Source organism: Dromaius novaehollandiae, chromosome 9, assembly GCF_036370855.1.
Source record: "Dromaius novaehollandiae isolate bDroNov1 chromosome 9, bDroNov1.hap1, whole genome shotgun sequence".
NCBI lineage: Eukaryota > Metazoa > Chordata > Aves > Casuariiformes > Dromaiidae > Dromaius > Dromaius novaehollandiae.
The window spans coordinates 7,946,949-7,962,429 of record NC_088106.1 but is presented as its reverse complement, the minus strand read 5'-3'; the positions used below and the strand labels follow the sequence as shown (position 1 = coordinate 7,962,429).

The 15,481-nt window shown below is 39.2% G+C and overlaps 1 protein-coding gene across 4 annotated transcripts in view; it reads right to left on the bottom strand.

Moving 5' to 3' along the window:
• The window catches only part of NLGN1 (neuroligin 1), a 311,425-nt gene that overhangs the window by 156,170 nt on the left and 139,774 nt on the right, over positions 1 to 15,481 (bottom strand). The gene's annotated exons all lie outside the window — the stretch shown is intronic.

The following is a 15,481-nucleotide window of genomic DNA, read 5'->3' as shown; positions in this document are numbered from 1 at the left end:
TTCTCTCTCTTCCCTATCTCCTGTCACATAATCTGTCTTTGAAGTCCCTTTCCCGTCCTGCTTATCATTCCCTATAAATCTTCTGTTTTTAAGCAAAGATTTTGGAAATACCCCAAACTGTCAGCTTGATTAGAATGAACATGATATTTAATCTTTTTCCTCCCTCATGTTTTTGCATTTTTAAAAGTCACAGCCTTTCTGAGAAGCAATTGTTTAGTATTGTGTCCATACAACAGAGGCCCCATAATCAATGTAATTAATAACAATATGATTTTTTTTTAAATTAATGTCTTAAATAAAGAGGAAGATTTTTCTAAGATGATGTCACCATCCTATAACAACTTGAAGAAAATAATCAAAACTGACTTGCTTTATAATAGAGTTGTCTGATACCATCTTGTTTTCATTTAATAGACTCCTGCCTTGTACACAACTTTGCAGAAGAGCAAGAGGATCCAGGGGGCTACAGAGGAGGACCCAGGGAACTATAGGCCAGTCAGCCTCACCTTGTTTCCTGGAAAGGTGATGGAGCGGCTAATCCTGAATACTTTTTCCAAGCTCATGAAGGACAAGAAAGTGATCAGGAGTAGTCAGCATGGATTCACAAAGGGAAAAAGTCATGCTTCACCAACCTGATAGCCTTCTATGATGGGATGACCAGCTGGTTAAATGAGAGGAGAGTAGTGGATGTTGTCTCCCTTGACTTCAGCAAGGCTTTCGACACTGTCTCCCGTAACATCCTCACAGGCAAGCTGATGAAGTATGGGCTAGATGAGCAGATAGCGAGGTGGACTGAAAACTGGCTGAATGGCAGGGCTCAGAGGGTTGTCATCAGTGGCACAAAGTCTAGTTGGAGGCCTGAAACTAGCAGGGTGCCCCAGGGGTCAATACTGGGTCCAGTATCATTCAACTTATCCATCAAAGACCTGGATGAGGGGACAGAGTGCACCCTCAGCAAGTTTGCTGATGATACCAAACTGGGAGGAGTGGCTGATACCCCAGAGGGCTGTGCTGCCATTCAGAGGGACCTCGACAGGCTGGAGAGATGGGCAGAGGGGAACCTCATGCAGTTCAATACAGGGGAGTGCAGAGCCCTGCCCCTGGGGAGGAATAACCCCACACACGGGCTGGGGGCTGAAATGCTGGAAAGCAGCTCTGTGGAGAAGGACTTGGGAGTCCTGGTGGACAACAAGTTGACCATGAACCAGTAATGTGTCCTTGTGGCAGAGAAGGCCAATGCTACCCTGGGCTGCATTGGGAAGAGCGTTGCCAGCAGGTCGAGGGAGGTGCTCCTCCCCTCTCCTCAGCCCTGGTGAGGCCACACCTGGAGTGCTGTGTCCAGTCCTGGGCTCCCCAGCAAGGGGCCACTAAGCTGATTAAGGGACTAGAGCATCTCTCATACGAGAAAAGGCTGAGAGCGCTGGGAATGTTTAGCCTGGACAAGAGAAGACTGAGAGGGGATCTTATCAATGTGCATAAATATCTGGATGGAGGGCGTAGAGAGGACAGGGCCAGACTCTTTTCAGTGGTGCCCACTGACAGGACGAGAGGCAACAGGCATGAACTGAACCACAAGAAGTTCCATGTGAACCTAAGGGAAAACTTTTTTTTTTACTGTGAGGGTGACTGAGCCCTGGAACAGGTTGCCCAGCAAGGTTGTGGAGTCTCCATCCTTGGAGATATTCAGAAGCTGTCTGGACAGGGTCCTGGGCCACATGCTTTAGGTGACCCTGCTGAGCAGGGGGGTTGGACTAGATCTCCAGAGGTCCCTTCCAACCCCAACCATTCTGTGATGACATATATTATGATCCATATTATGTATCGGCTATGTATGCACTTAGTGTGACGGTGAAGATTCCAAATCAGATTTACTGGATAAAAGTTACTCCTCTCAGAGCAGGTATCAAATTAAAGTCTCTCTCAACTAATGAGTAAAACAGCTCTTCACAAGCTATTCAGAGGGGAAAAAAAAGAAAGCTTACACAGAAAACAGAATCTCTATGCAGAGTGGACACTGCTGACTGTCCACTGTTATTTATGTACACTCTTGGGACAAAAGACATGCATCTTACTAAACTGTCTAAGGAAATTCCCTTAACATCTACAGGGCAGATATACAATTAGTAAGCTGCAGAGAAGGTGAAAGTCAGTATTCTGGCTGACCTGCCTTCGTTAAAGCAGACAGAGTTAATGTCTTCAAAGGGATCTAGCCTCTCAGAACAGATGCAGAGCAGCCTTCTTGGCTGTGAAGGCCAGCGATCCTTATGGGACCTCTGCAGACAGCAGATGTAAAGACTGTTTTGGATCCTCAGAGAACAAGGGACAAGATTAAGTTTTTCACAACATTTCATTTTTATGCCAGAAGTTGTGTTGCTTTCAAACATCATCACTTAGTTCATGTAATTGACAAACTGTCCTAGAAAAATTCTAGTCAACAACTTCGTGCTTTAGAGCTACCAATCTCACCCTACTTGGATGTGCTCATTGCACAAATGCAGTACAATACCATGCAGTGGGGGGAGGGACCCAAGTCTAATCTGTGCCAGGACTGGTAGCCACAGGATCTAGCTCCTCTCCCCCTCCCCAAACCCCAAGTATGGTATGGCATTATAATCTGTGGCTGAGACTGGTGCAGGTGTAGCAATTTTTGAAGCATCTCTGCCAGACCTCAAGAGACCAGCTTGAGGCAAATTTGTAGCTTTGCAGCACACATAGAAGTGGGCAAAGCAGCCACATGTAGTTCTGGAGAGCTATGCTTTTTTTGATTGCAGGTTGAGGTGTTTAGGGCAAAGATTTTTGTCAGGATGCAAGAATCCCCTTGCAAAGCATCTGCCCTCAACTACTCCCCTGCAGCAAGCTCAGTTCCCTAGCTGTTCCCCTGAGAGAATGATGTGGAGCTGCTCAGCCTCAGGATGGCAAAAATAGCTTTGCCTGCTCTGCCAAAACACCCAGAGATTACAGCTAAAATCCTATGCTGGCTCACTGTAAACATGTAGACCCCCTTAGTTCACACTTTGTTTGGATATTTGAAGGAGAGCAACTGCAGTTGTGGACTACTGTGAATGTTTAATGGCATAATTAAGAATTATGCTACCAGTTCTCAAAGATTACTTGCTCTTTGATCAAGCTCTTTAGTGGGAATATGACTCTATACCTCCTTTCACGTGACGTATTCTGGCTCTTGGCTCCATGGTAATGGATGAATATGCAAATCCACTAATGGCTCTTGTACTGCTCAGTGCCTTGAGGCTCTCAAGCTGCCAACTCATATACTTGGAATAAGAGCTCTTGCTGAAAACATCACGTGTAGCTGGCTGAACAAGGTGAGGGATCATTCAATTTCAGAAGACTGCGCAGTCCTTTGCGTTTTACATTAGCTTTAGACAGTATAGCACAGAACAAGAGGCTTTTATAAATGTAAATCTGATTGCCTAGAATGACTCAATCTAATAGATGCAAGAATGCCACAGCACTCTGCTTATATTGATTACAAATTTGAGTGGTACGTGCACCAAGGATCTATTACCACTCTTATAGCATGAAATCCCTGAAGCTTATACAGTTCTGTAAACACAACTTCCTTGCTGTAAAATATTTATTGTGTATCTCGCCTTCTCCATCCATACCAGTGCTGATGTATACCTTTTACATTCACAAGCGGATATTATAATGTGATAACACATTTACTCTATTAAGCAATGTTGTCCAATTCCTCTCCTAAGCAAAGAGAACATAAATCATGCACATTCTAATAACAGCAACAGAGATAAATGGTCAAAATCTCAGGCCAACACAGGAAAAAACTTTCAATAGCCTAAAGGCATGCAATTAGAAAACAGGTGCTAAAGTTAAAAACATATTGTAAAAACAATTTATCTAAGGGACAGCTAGCATGACTGTCCCAGGAAAAGTCTATTTTCTCTTCAGTCTTTCTTGCTCCAAAAATCAGTGCAAGCATTTAGATCCTCCTGTTGCAGACAAGCACACTATGTTCCGAGAGTAGCCCTAGACATTATACAGACTTATGGATCGCAAGTTTCCCCTTAAAATCCCATCTTTCTACAGACTAGTACCTAGAAAAGATCCTATGTTGAGAGGTACTTTCTTTCCCCCAGATACTCCATGCTTGGAGAAGGCTGTTTAAAAATATCACATCCACAGCTTATTGTATTTGATGGAAATGTATCAGCTAGCAGTATTATCATAATGCTTACCAGTACCAGGATGCTGAAGAAGTGGCTCTAATCAGTGAGGCATCAGGACAGTGTTTTGCTTAAGTATTTTGAATGTCTACTACTGTAATTTGCTGAACATTTGTCAATATTTCCACTATAAATACAATCACACACACATTTTACAACTAGGAAGTAATTTTAAGTGTAGACAAACATGAAAGATCAGCCTTTAAATGATTTTTGTAAATAAATAAATAAAGCACCACTCTCCCTTTTTTCAAGGCAATGCTTCTAAATTCAGTATAGGAAAGGGCAAAGCAATTAAATAGTGTTTGTTTCTCTTAAGTACCATAACAGTCTAGTGTTAAAATTGCTGAAATACCAACATGAAACACAGCAACTCATGCCACAGAGCAGGTAATTAAAGAAAAAAAAAAGACTGAACATAATAAAGCCTTAAACATTTACATCTTACATCAGGCCTTGATTGTACATGGTACCTGAATTCCAGGGATAACAGCAAACTCCTAATTATGAGGGTCCTGGCAGAAGTAAAGGAAGCAGAAGACCAGCTCTAACTTCTATCACCAATCACATAAATTCCTACTAGTACATAACTGGCAGTAGCTGAACCTTGAGTAATTATATGCCTTCCCAGACCACAACCTGATATCCGAGCACCCTTAATTTAATGCATGAAGAATAGGGCAGATGAGGAAATCCCCACCTGCTGACCATAGCTGTTTAAGGCCACTTGGCACAGCTGACTTGAGCACAAGCACTTACATCAGCATTCCATGTTGGTAAACTCTGTTGCATGTATATAGTTCAAAGTAAACTACCTGTCCCCATGCTTACATATACCATGCATGCTGGTTGTTCAGCAGTCTTTATAGTAGACAATCATCCACAAACCAAATAATTTTCATTGCTGCTGTAAACAGAACCTACATACTATTGATCTCACTACCACCCTTCTACACACTCCTGTTCTTACTATCATCTCAGTTTCCTGGCAGATCAACTTGAGGTTTCTTTCGTTTTCAGAAGTTATAGTCACCCCATTTTGTGTGACCTTCCTAAATTTACCCACCACTTAACCCCTATAAGGTAGCTTATTACAACCTATAAAACATTTGATATATTCAAGCAGAATGGGCCTGCTTATCTATACTACAGTCTAAGGGTAAGTGATATTACTAATTTGGAGATAAAGGCCGAACTGCTACAGGTCCCAATTTCAATTTATTAACAAAAAGTGTCTTTTAACTATTTACCACTAGTAAACCAGTTTACCACCAGTAAAACCATTAGAAAAAAACAGCAAAGAAGCCCTCTACCATACAACAGTCCCATATCAGATTTACCTTCTTTTGATGAGGTGGGTCTAGCTGAAATACCTCAGGCAACTTTAACTAAAGGAAGACCCCTACTAAAAGCAGGGATGGAGATACCCTCCCTTCCTAATTGTCCCTACTCCTCCCCTTTTGCTCCTCCCTTCTAACTTTGCACCTGCAGCAATTGCAGTGCCCAGTTATCCCCTTCCCAGGATACTTTCTGGTTTGTAACACTGGGACTTGATTCTTTGAAGGAGGATATATGCATGCATTTTGATTCTAAAGCTCACTAAATAGAAGCTTCTCATATTATACAGACTCACACTGAACAGCTATTTCAGTTTTTACAAGTTGCTCCTTATCAATGATGCTTTTAGCAGCAAATCTGTTATAAAGGTCCCTTCCTAGTATTATGTTTGTTCATTTATCTAATTTACCAGCACCTACAGTAGCAGACCCTAAGATTCAAACTCAAGAAACTACCACAGCACCATTATAAAATGGCTTGAATTTGAAAGCAAAAGCCAATGGAAGATTGGACAGCACCTTTTATTTCTTGGCAGGCAAACAAAAAAAATCTCTAAAGAAATTGAGGCCACTTGAAATGTCTTGCTTAGGACTTCATATTCACACCATTAGATTTTATGATATACAGCAGCAAAAGCTGGGGACACACATCCTGACTTCCAAGGTGTATTCTTGACTTTTTTGTCAACATTTTCTATAAAAGGAGCCAGTTATGCCTGAGTTTATACTGCAGTTATATAGAAAGTGAGATCAGGAAGGAAAGATGCCTGCTAAGATAGCTTGACACATCCTGTCATACTGCACTCAGGCAAAGATCTACTTGCTGATTTACTGCACTGTAAATTATGCACTCTTCTTACTGTCATGTTCTCTAATCTCTCCAGTACCACCCATTAGAAAGTCACTATTTTATAGAGAAGGTTTTTAATGCTTTCTCTTGATCTAATGTTGCTATGCATCTGTATATCCGTATTCAGCTGTATAAAGTAATTAAGGATTATTATCATGGAAAGAAGAGCAGCGCTATCTCTTAGGAAGGTGTGTGTCGACATGAAATAATCACTACCGAGAAGTAGTTAATTAAAAAAAAATTTTATTCTTGCTACCACATTATGTAAATTCTCCAGTTAATTGCAAATGCATCTTGTAAGAGAGGTACTAGTGTGCACAACAGACCTATCTGTACATTAGAATAAGTAGGCCCTAGTTGTGAGAAGATAGTGAGAACTTAAATTTTAGAAAAAAATTGTTCTTGTCTTTCAAAGTTGTTACTTTCGTCATTTTCCACCCTCCTCAGCCATGTAATAAAACCCCAATTCATCTGAAGAGTTTTGTGATGCAGTCCAGGACAGACTTTCAACAACCAGTTATAAATAAATATAAAATTGTTGTTTCAGGTATTTTTTTAAAAAACAAGGCATGTATATTAGGTAAGTGTGCACACAAACATCACCGGTATGTGAAGGCATATGTAGGCTGTGTGTGTGACTCTCACTCTGCAGAGACTCTCTTCAAGTATTAAAATCTTCATTTTTAAGCTAACAGTTCTGCCATTTGATCACCTGCAAAAGAGTAACTATACTTCTGTTTAGCTTTTTCTTCTCTCATGTTTTCCTTCACATTTATTAAAAGAACCTTTGAGGCAAAGACTTGCTTCCTTGAAGTCTGTTATTAAACAAGCTAAAATTGCTGCTTTCATTGTGACACTTAATTGGGATGTTGCAAGTCGTCGGGACCAATTAGAGCTGTGCCGCCGGCTCAGCTGATAATGCCATGTTATGCCTGTGGAAGGTGCAAGCTTGGAAGCAGTTCTGGGGTGTCAGATATCTGTGCGAATGAAGGCTAAAATAGAAGAGCAATGAAGGTTAAGTCCCAGCCCTAGGGACTGGAAAGCACAGGTTGAATTACTCTTCGATGTCCCCTAGTGGCTGATAATATGCATGGGATTAAAAAAGGTGCTGCTCCTTTCAGTCATAGAGTTAATTACATAATGAGGAGATACCACCAGTTAATTAATATTACCTTTTCCTAGAAGACTAGCTTAGATTATTGTGTGAGGCCCAGGAACTTCCTTGTATCAGCAAGAGCTAGGTAAACTAGAAGCTTGGAAAAGCTAATGAAGTAATGTGGTAGAAAGGAAGATTTAAATAAAACATTTACAATTGCATAATGCAACAATGATGGGAGGAATACATATGTTTTATGTATGTTTGTATGATTCCTGCTACCAAAATATGTTTGGTATCAAACTGATACAGTCCTGAAAAAACAAGTGACATAATCCTTGTTTTGTGAAGATGGTCCTAAATGTGTTCTGCTTTGACGCAGGAAAATTTATATATGTTTACCACTAATTAAAATGAGGTCTGTTTCCAAACAACATACCAAGGTATAAAGATCATGGATTGGAAGCTCATTCTATCTTTCAAATTAAATATGATCATATTACTGTAATTACCAGAGCATTATCTTTCATTAATTCTACATAAATGGAGTATTCATAACTTGCTTATGTTGCTACTTTAATTTCCTGTGGGAAATGTCATCAATTTTCTCCCCAAAGTTACTTCCAGTTTCATTAATCAGCTGCTTCAAAAAGAAACTTGTTTTGTTAGGTGCAACAGTCTGAACATCAATATTGGGTTATGTCTGCTTCTTTCAGAATAACAGTAGTAGGTAGGATTGCATTTTTAGTTACATGTTTACATCTTTATAATGAATTCCTCCATCTCTGTCTATGATTCCAACAACAGATTTTTTTAAATTGAAACTGTGTTACATTCATAGAACATTACTGTGGCCTTATAGTTGATAGATTATAGGCAAGAGCTTGCTAGAACTCTTAGCAGAGCATCTAGTAATAAGTTTACCTTCAACATTGTTGCACTATGTATAATCCCCTCCTGCAATAAGAAACAACAATTACAGGAAAGTTGTCTAGGTTTTCCTTCTTTCTGCCTGAAGATTTGCCAATCTAAAAAAAATGATTGCTATAAAATATCAAGCAGAAAGACTGTTTTTGATATACCTGGCACATAATGAGGTGCGGAACCTTATTGCAAAATACACTGCCAGTCTCACTAAGGAGGCCAGGGGCTCATGAAACATTCAGTTTGGGGCTGTGGTTAAATGCTCCACGCTACTGAAATCTATATAGCAAGTTATTTTCTAAATGAAAAACTACTTCAGTTTCTGCAGTGTATTCATGCTTCTGTAGAATGGCTGGAAAAAGCACCTAGGGCAAATACTAGCCCTGCTCAAGGAAAGTTTTGGGGCTTTCAGCTCTGATAAGTAACAGTTCATAGTATATTCACAGTATCATAATAGTACAGATCTGTAGGCACATAATAAAATCTGGCAGGATAGGTGTCTAAAGAAGAAAAATGCTCTTGCTCTTTAAAATCCCTTGCAAAATATAGAGCCATACTGGAACTGAAACCAGTAAACTCACTGTGTTTACAGTGTAAGACCAGTAATTCATAGCACGTTCATTTCCATATGTCATGTTACAAGGTCATACACTGCAATGGAGAAAGCACCTATATATATAATACATATTTTTTTCTGAACCAGCTTTATATATAAATATATATATATATTTTGAAACTGAACTCTGAAACTGAACAGTTTTGATTGAGGTTTTTTTTAATTGGCAATTTTGTAAAAATCCCATGCAACAAAAAGCAGACCTCACTTTTCAGTCTCTGAAGCTTTTCACCTGCAGTTTTGATGCACAAGTCATCAAAGGCCCTACAGGAAACAACAGATGAAGTTGAAAGAGACATTCAAAGAGTAAAAATCCAAAAGAACGGCCTAAGGCTTTAGCCCTGAGCACCAGTAAATACAGGGAAAACACAAAAAAAAAAGAGCATTATTTCCGCAAAGTAGGTACTGTCCTACATGGAGCAGCTTCGCTAGGGGCATCTTGGAAAAACTAAAGACAAAGCTTTCCTCTGCTGGATTTAGAAAAAAAGAATTTACTGCAGGCTCATTTTAACTACGTGAAACCAAAATACAGGGAGGGCAAACAAAAAAGATAAATAAATCCCTTGATTAAGATTATTTACTGGATAATCTTTTGCAGGAGTTAAGGGTTTATTTGGTTCTCAGGTTGAGTGGGGTATGTCCTAGAAGCTTCCTGACACCATTAGCTCCTCCAGTGAGGGGAAGTAGAAAGTATATTTGTGCAGATGAACTGTCAGCCTCCCAGGTGACATAACTGGACCGAGAGGACTGGCAACAACTCTTTATTCTTTCCTTGAAGAGTCATAAAGCTACTGGCATTTCTTTTAATTGATTTGCCCTTTCAGTCTTGTATTTGTAGCCAGCAGCTCAAAAAGCAAAGTATGAGAGGAGAGACAAGAAAGAAGAGCTGATTAAATAACAGAAAGAAAGAATGAAAGAATAAAAGTAAAAATAAGAAAAAGGCAAAGAAAGAAGGGAGTCTAGGCTGCTAGTAATAAAAGCAATGCCAGGCATCCAGGAAATAAAAATGTCACAAGAGAGAACAAAAGACTTTAAATAAGCTTACGGATAAAACCGAGGTAAAAAGGCATGTAAAAGGAGAAGTGAGATGCTTTACTTTTTTCACTATAACACATTGCTTGCTTTTATATATATATATTTATTTATTTATAGTGTGTGTGCATGTGTGTGGCTGTGCATACATTGAAGAATAGTGGCTTTAGTCATTTGCAATTCAAACTGCAGCATCTTCCTAAGGGAAGTGCATCCCTGCACTCCAGGAAACATGCACAATCCCCAAGGAATGCATCAGTCTGATCTGGGTTCACAAAGTAATCATTCAGTTCCTCAGTACTTTCTTCTCTTTAACACTCCCTGAGTATTATCTTGTCCATTCATTATTAGATCTCAGTCTCTCCACATCCAGAGGATTGTTTCAGTATCATTTTTTAAATCTAATCTTCCAGATGTATCTTCAAGAATCAATTCTGCAGAAGCGCTGCTTACTAATAGCTTCTGAGCCCTGACCAAACCACCCCCAGAATCATTTCCAAAGTTACATCTATGCTGCTTAAGTAGGTGGGAACAAAGGTAGACGACCTTTCTGTAGTTTATGCAAACTCGGTAGTGGCATGTTGTAAAATAAGCAGACAGTGTTTTGGGGTTTGGAAGACTGATTTTCATCAAATTATCTCTATTTTAGAAAAAAATCACAAGCTCTTGCTTTGCAAGAATAAGAGTGGCAGGAGGGCAACACTCACAACTGCTATGTTCATCTGTTCCAGTGACCCCAACATCAATCCATTTAGTTAATTAGTTTTTAAAGACCATCCAAGCTGCATTTTGTTAAACAAAGTTTCCTCTCTGTTTGACTCTATTCACATCAACTCAGAGGTCTTCCAAGAACTTGCTAAGCTACTAAAACTATTTGGAATACTCAGCTTTTCATAGTGAACATCCTATTTAATTACACAATTAAGAAAAATAAATCCCTTTGCTTCTGTGGGCTTCAGAAAGTAAAAACCAACAGTATCTGATTTTCACTTGCTATTACGTTACACACATGCAGAGAACCGACACAAATACTTGCTATGATTATACACTTGAACTAGGGATTTGAGTAGAAGCTATAATAAGAACCATTTCTCCCTCAAAGTGTTCACTGGGAGATTAAACCAGGGACTTCAGCACTTTTCCAACTATACAAAAACAAATTGTCCAGGAGGTAATTTAGGAATAGCAAAATATGAGAAGCTCAACATTTGGATTAGCTGTCTTAATCGCAGGACATACAGATCTATGTAGATTTCTGTTCCCTCCTTTTACATGTTTACATGAACAGTTGTTGGGCATACAGAAGAGAAAATAGTCCAGGTGAAAACAAAAGGCAGCAATCTGCCCTGTTCAGTTCTCTAAAAACTGAACAAACTGCAACTCAGCAAAAATACAAGAATGCTAAAAGCAGAGGATAAAGATACGTTCTTTGTGGTTTCAGAAACTGAAGTCATACTCTGCATGTTATTTCTGGGGCTAGAAAAATGTAAAGATCAGAAATCTCAAAAAACATGTCATTGTATTATACTTTCCTTCACGTATGTATGTACATAACAGTCATCTGCTAAAAGCAGAGATACTGGGTCTGGGTTCCTCACTTTGTATGTTATTCTGTACAGTGCTATCTGGATGGTTTAGAGGGGGAAAAATGTGGTTTCATCAGTGAACAGACCACAGACCTTACAGTTGAAAGATTTATCAGGGTATGTCTGCATGACAAAATACAGCACTACACAGAAATACAGTAGCTTTAAATGTGACATTTCCAAAATGGAAAAGGATTTAACTGAATTAGCACAGTCCTCTGATCAGGCTCCTATGCCCTGCTGTTTGGCAAAGCTACTTAACCCAGACAGAGAGTTGCACTAACACAGTTGTACTCCTCCTGGTTTCTGTGCTAGCCCAGCATGACTCTCCACTGAATTTAACTCCAAAGAGATTTACATGAGACCTTTTTTTTCAAGGAAAAAAAACCCCTAAACCTCCCAGCACTGCCTAATTTCAACTTAGATAAGACCTTCACCAACAAAACTGTAAGAAAAGAGCAGAATACAAATATCTCACTAAGGGCACTGAAAAGGAACTGGGTCCACTAAACCTTTCACATCCTCACTATAGCAGGGGCAAAAGTATACAGAACGCATGCACAGTACTAGCACATACTAAAACCTGGACTCCCAGATACCAGGGACACACCAGTTAGTGGGATCTACAGGGATGAGTGCTCAACAGAAAGCCAATGGGCTGGCTGGAGTTAGAAAATTCTCTAAAAAATAACAATTGGGAATAAAAAGCAAAAAGGAGCATTCATTTAGGACTAAGTAAGACCTTGAGAACAGAATATGTTCAAGATTTTACAGAATGTGGAAAGAAGACATTTCTTAATTGTTTCATACCACTGCTAGGTGCCTGAGAAATAAAGAGGAACTATTGCCCCTTAATGAACACAAAAGTAACCTGGCTGACATCACTGAAACTTAGTGGGAAAAATAAGATTGGAAAGGCAATGTTAAAATCACCCTTTAGAGAGAACTGAATGGCAGTGGGGAGGGAGAATAATATTCTGTGTCAGCAATAATTATGTGAGTGTAACTAATGAAGCCTGGTCTCTTACAGATCTGTCTGTAATACAGCTTTATCCCCCACTGTCATCTAATAAGCCTTTCCTATAGACAGGGCACTTGTAAGTCTCCTTCTACCTGGAAAACTATCCTAGCCTACAGGAGCCCAACTTGCAGGAAACCAATTGTCTCTGAGATGGCCATTTATATGCCAAATTTGGTTGGAATTGGCCAACAGGATTTAGAAGGTATTTGGAAGGAGTCAGTCAGAAACACATGCAATAGTGTGATCACGTAAGTCTTTTAGCATAGGAGAGCTGATTAAAAAAGTAAGTTCTGTTTGAGTAAGGGACACTAGGTGATGGAAACCAAAGATCTGGAATGCTTATGGATGCACACTATAGCTGAACAGAAGATGCAATTCCCTGTTGGTATCTGCTACATAGCATCAAACACCCTAGGGGACATGATGAAGGGGTATGTTAACACCTAACTGTGGTATGTACAGAAACAGTCGTATAATCATGAGAGTTAAATTCTAAGGTCAAATCCTGAAAGCCTCCTTCTGCTGGAAATAAAATAGAAGTTTGGAAATTGTAGGAGAAAACCTACCTCAAAAATGTGTATCTAACATGAGGGAATTCTATAGTAGGCTATGGTTGCATGTTACTATTCTGAGGAAAGCATATCTGATATGAAAGGTTACCACCTCCGTCCTGCATCTGCTTTCTCCTTCTCAGCCCGAGCTGCACTGACACCTTTCTGAAGAAGATTTACTGCTTCTGAGTTAGGGCAATACATCTGTTCCTGTAGTTAGATATCTGAACTGCATATGTGAAATAATTCTGCTTGCAAAAAGAGAAAGAAACCCATTTAAAGAAATAATTTTTATGCCAGATCATTTTTACAGATGCATATAACCATGGCCTCAGACCTGGTCTTCACAAATGAAGAGAACAAAAAATTCATGGTGACTTAATTTCCAGTGACTATGGCCTAATGTATTTTGTTATAAGCAAACAGAATAAAGTTCAGAGCATATTATACATTCCTACTTTTTTAAAAGGACTAATTCCATAAAGCTGAAAATAATTATGAACCAAATCGCTTGGGAGAAACAGCTAAGCAGAAAAAAATGAATAATTGAGAATGGTTTAGTAGATGCTCAATTTAAATGGAAAATCATGAATTATAATTGTGAACCGCTTAAGAACATTCTCCTAAATGCTCAAAACTGGAAACTGGTAATCAGCAAACACAACTCTCTAAAAACTGACAACAAAGCAATACAGCATGTTTTAAAGCAAAACTGAATGCAGCTATTTAAACTATGTAAAAAGATATTACAGCAAATGGGAAGGAAAAGGGGCATTCTCAGTAATGAGTATAAACCTATAGGTAGGAACTCGAGGAAACTAGCAATGGAAACGAAAAGCATAGGGAAAATCAAGGGTTGACAGATTTGATTAGATTGAGAGAAAATGTTGAAGTATGTTAGGGATGAAAGGAATCCTAACATTGATATAATGATTTAGTATAGTTTATCATAATACTGATGAAAAGGCAAAAGAACCCAACAAATACTTTGTTTTTGTATTTTGAAAAACCCACCAGGTGTTGCCATAGAAGACATCAGGTATAAATATATTGGCATGCCAATAGGCAGGCTGTGCCACTAGCCCTAGCGAGGGTGCAACATTTTCATATAGTCCTTAATCATGAAGTGGAAGGACTTGGAAGCCCAGTCAGACCTTCAGGTTTGCTCTTGTATTTCCATACAAACCATAATGTGATGACAGGATAGTAGATTATTCTACATGAAACTGCTACATACCTTATTATCAGTATGACTTGCTAAACAGTGGTTTGTTGTATTTCAATTCAATCAAGTAAATACAAAAAAATTCTGTGAAAAAAAACAGGGTGCATTGCAACCAGAGATCAGCATTGACTTTAACAGTGTGCTGTATAGTACCATAAAGTAGTAGAGGTTACAGAGGAAGCCCAGGTACCGTAAAGCAGCCTAGTTCACGGACTTGGGCAGAATATTGTACCCGCTGAGTACCTAGTTTTATATTTGCTCCGTGTTTAGACTATGTCTATATTTATGAGGGAAAAACCTGATGAAATATTAACGCAGTAAGCAGGTTGAAGAACTTCTATTTGTTTGCTAAAATTTAATGCATACTGCAGTAAAAGACCAAAGTCCTAGGAGCAAGCTGCAGGGCTTTCAGTAGGACAAGGAACTGTCTTGGTATATGCCCTGCGGCCACAGCAGCTCACCCCAAACCTCTGGGAGTACTGCACGGAGGGTCATTGCCGCTGGGCCTGAGGAACCTTACGGGCTCTGGATACATTTTACTTAAAGACAAAAATAGGATTTAATGTTCTTTTTGTCCTTAGGAATGGACAGAGCTGGAATGAAGAAGGAAGCTATCAAAACAACATTCCTAACGAATTTATAATTTGATGAAAAGACTAACAGTAGGGCTTCCTCTTAGAAGAATGGCTTTCAACTTACAGTGAACAGACCTAGGAATGGTTTGTGGGTTTTTCTTTAGGACCTACGAGATGTGATTTTTTTTAAGTTCAATCATATTGTCAACCCACCCATATGGTCAGTTGACTTGAATTTCTTTTACTTTAGGCCCATCATAGGATAATAATTCTGTGGAAAGAACAACTTATATAAGACAAACACAGACCACATTGCTACATAGTCCTCCATACTTATTCCATAGTTTTAGTCACTGTCAAGCTGTAAGTATAGGGATCGTACAAGGGAATCTGTCCTTCAAAATACAGATGTGTCAGATATGAAAAACAGAGATTCAAACATCGAAATAGTATTAACCATTCAAAA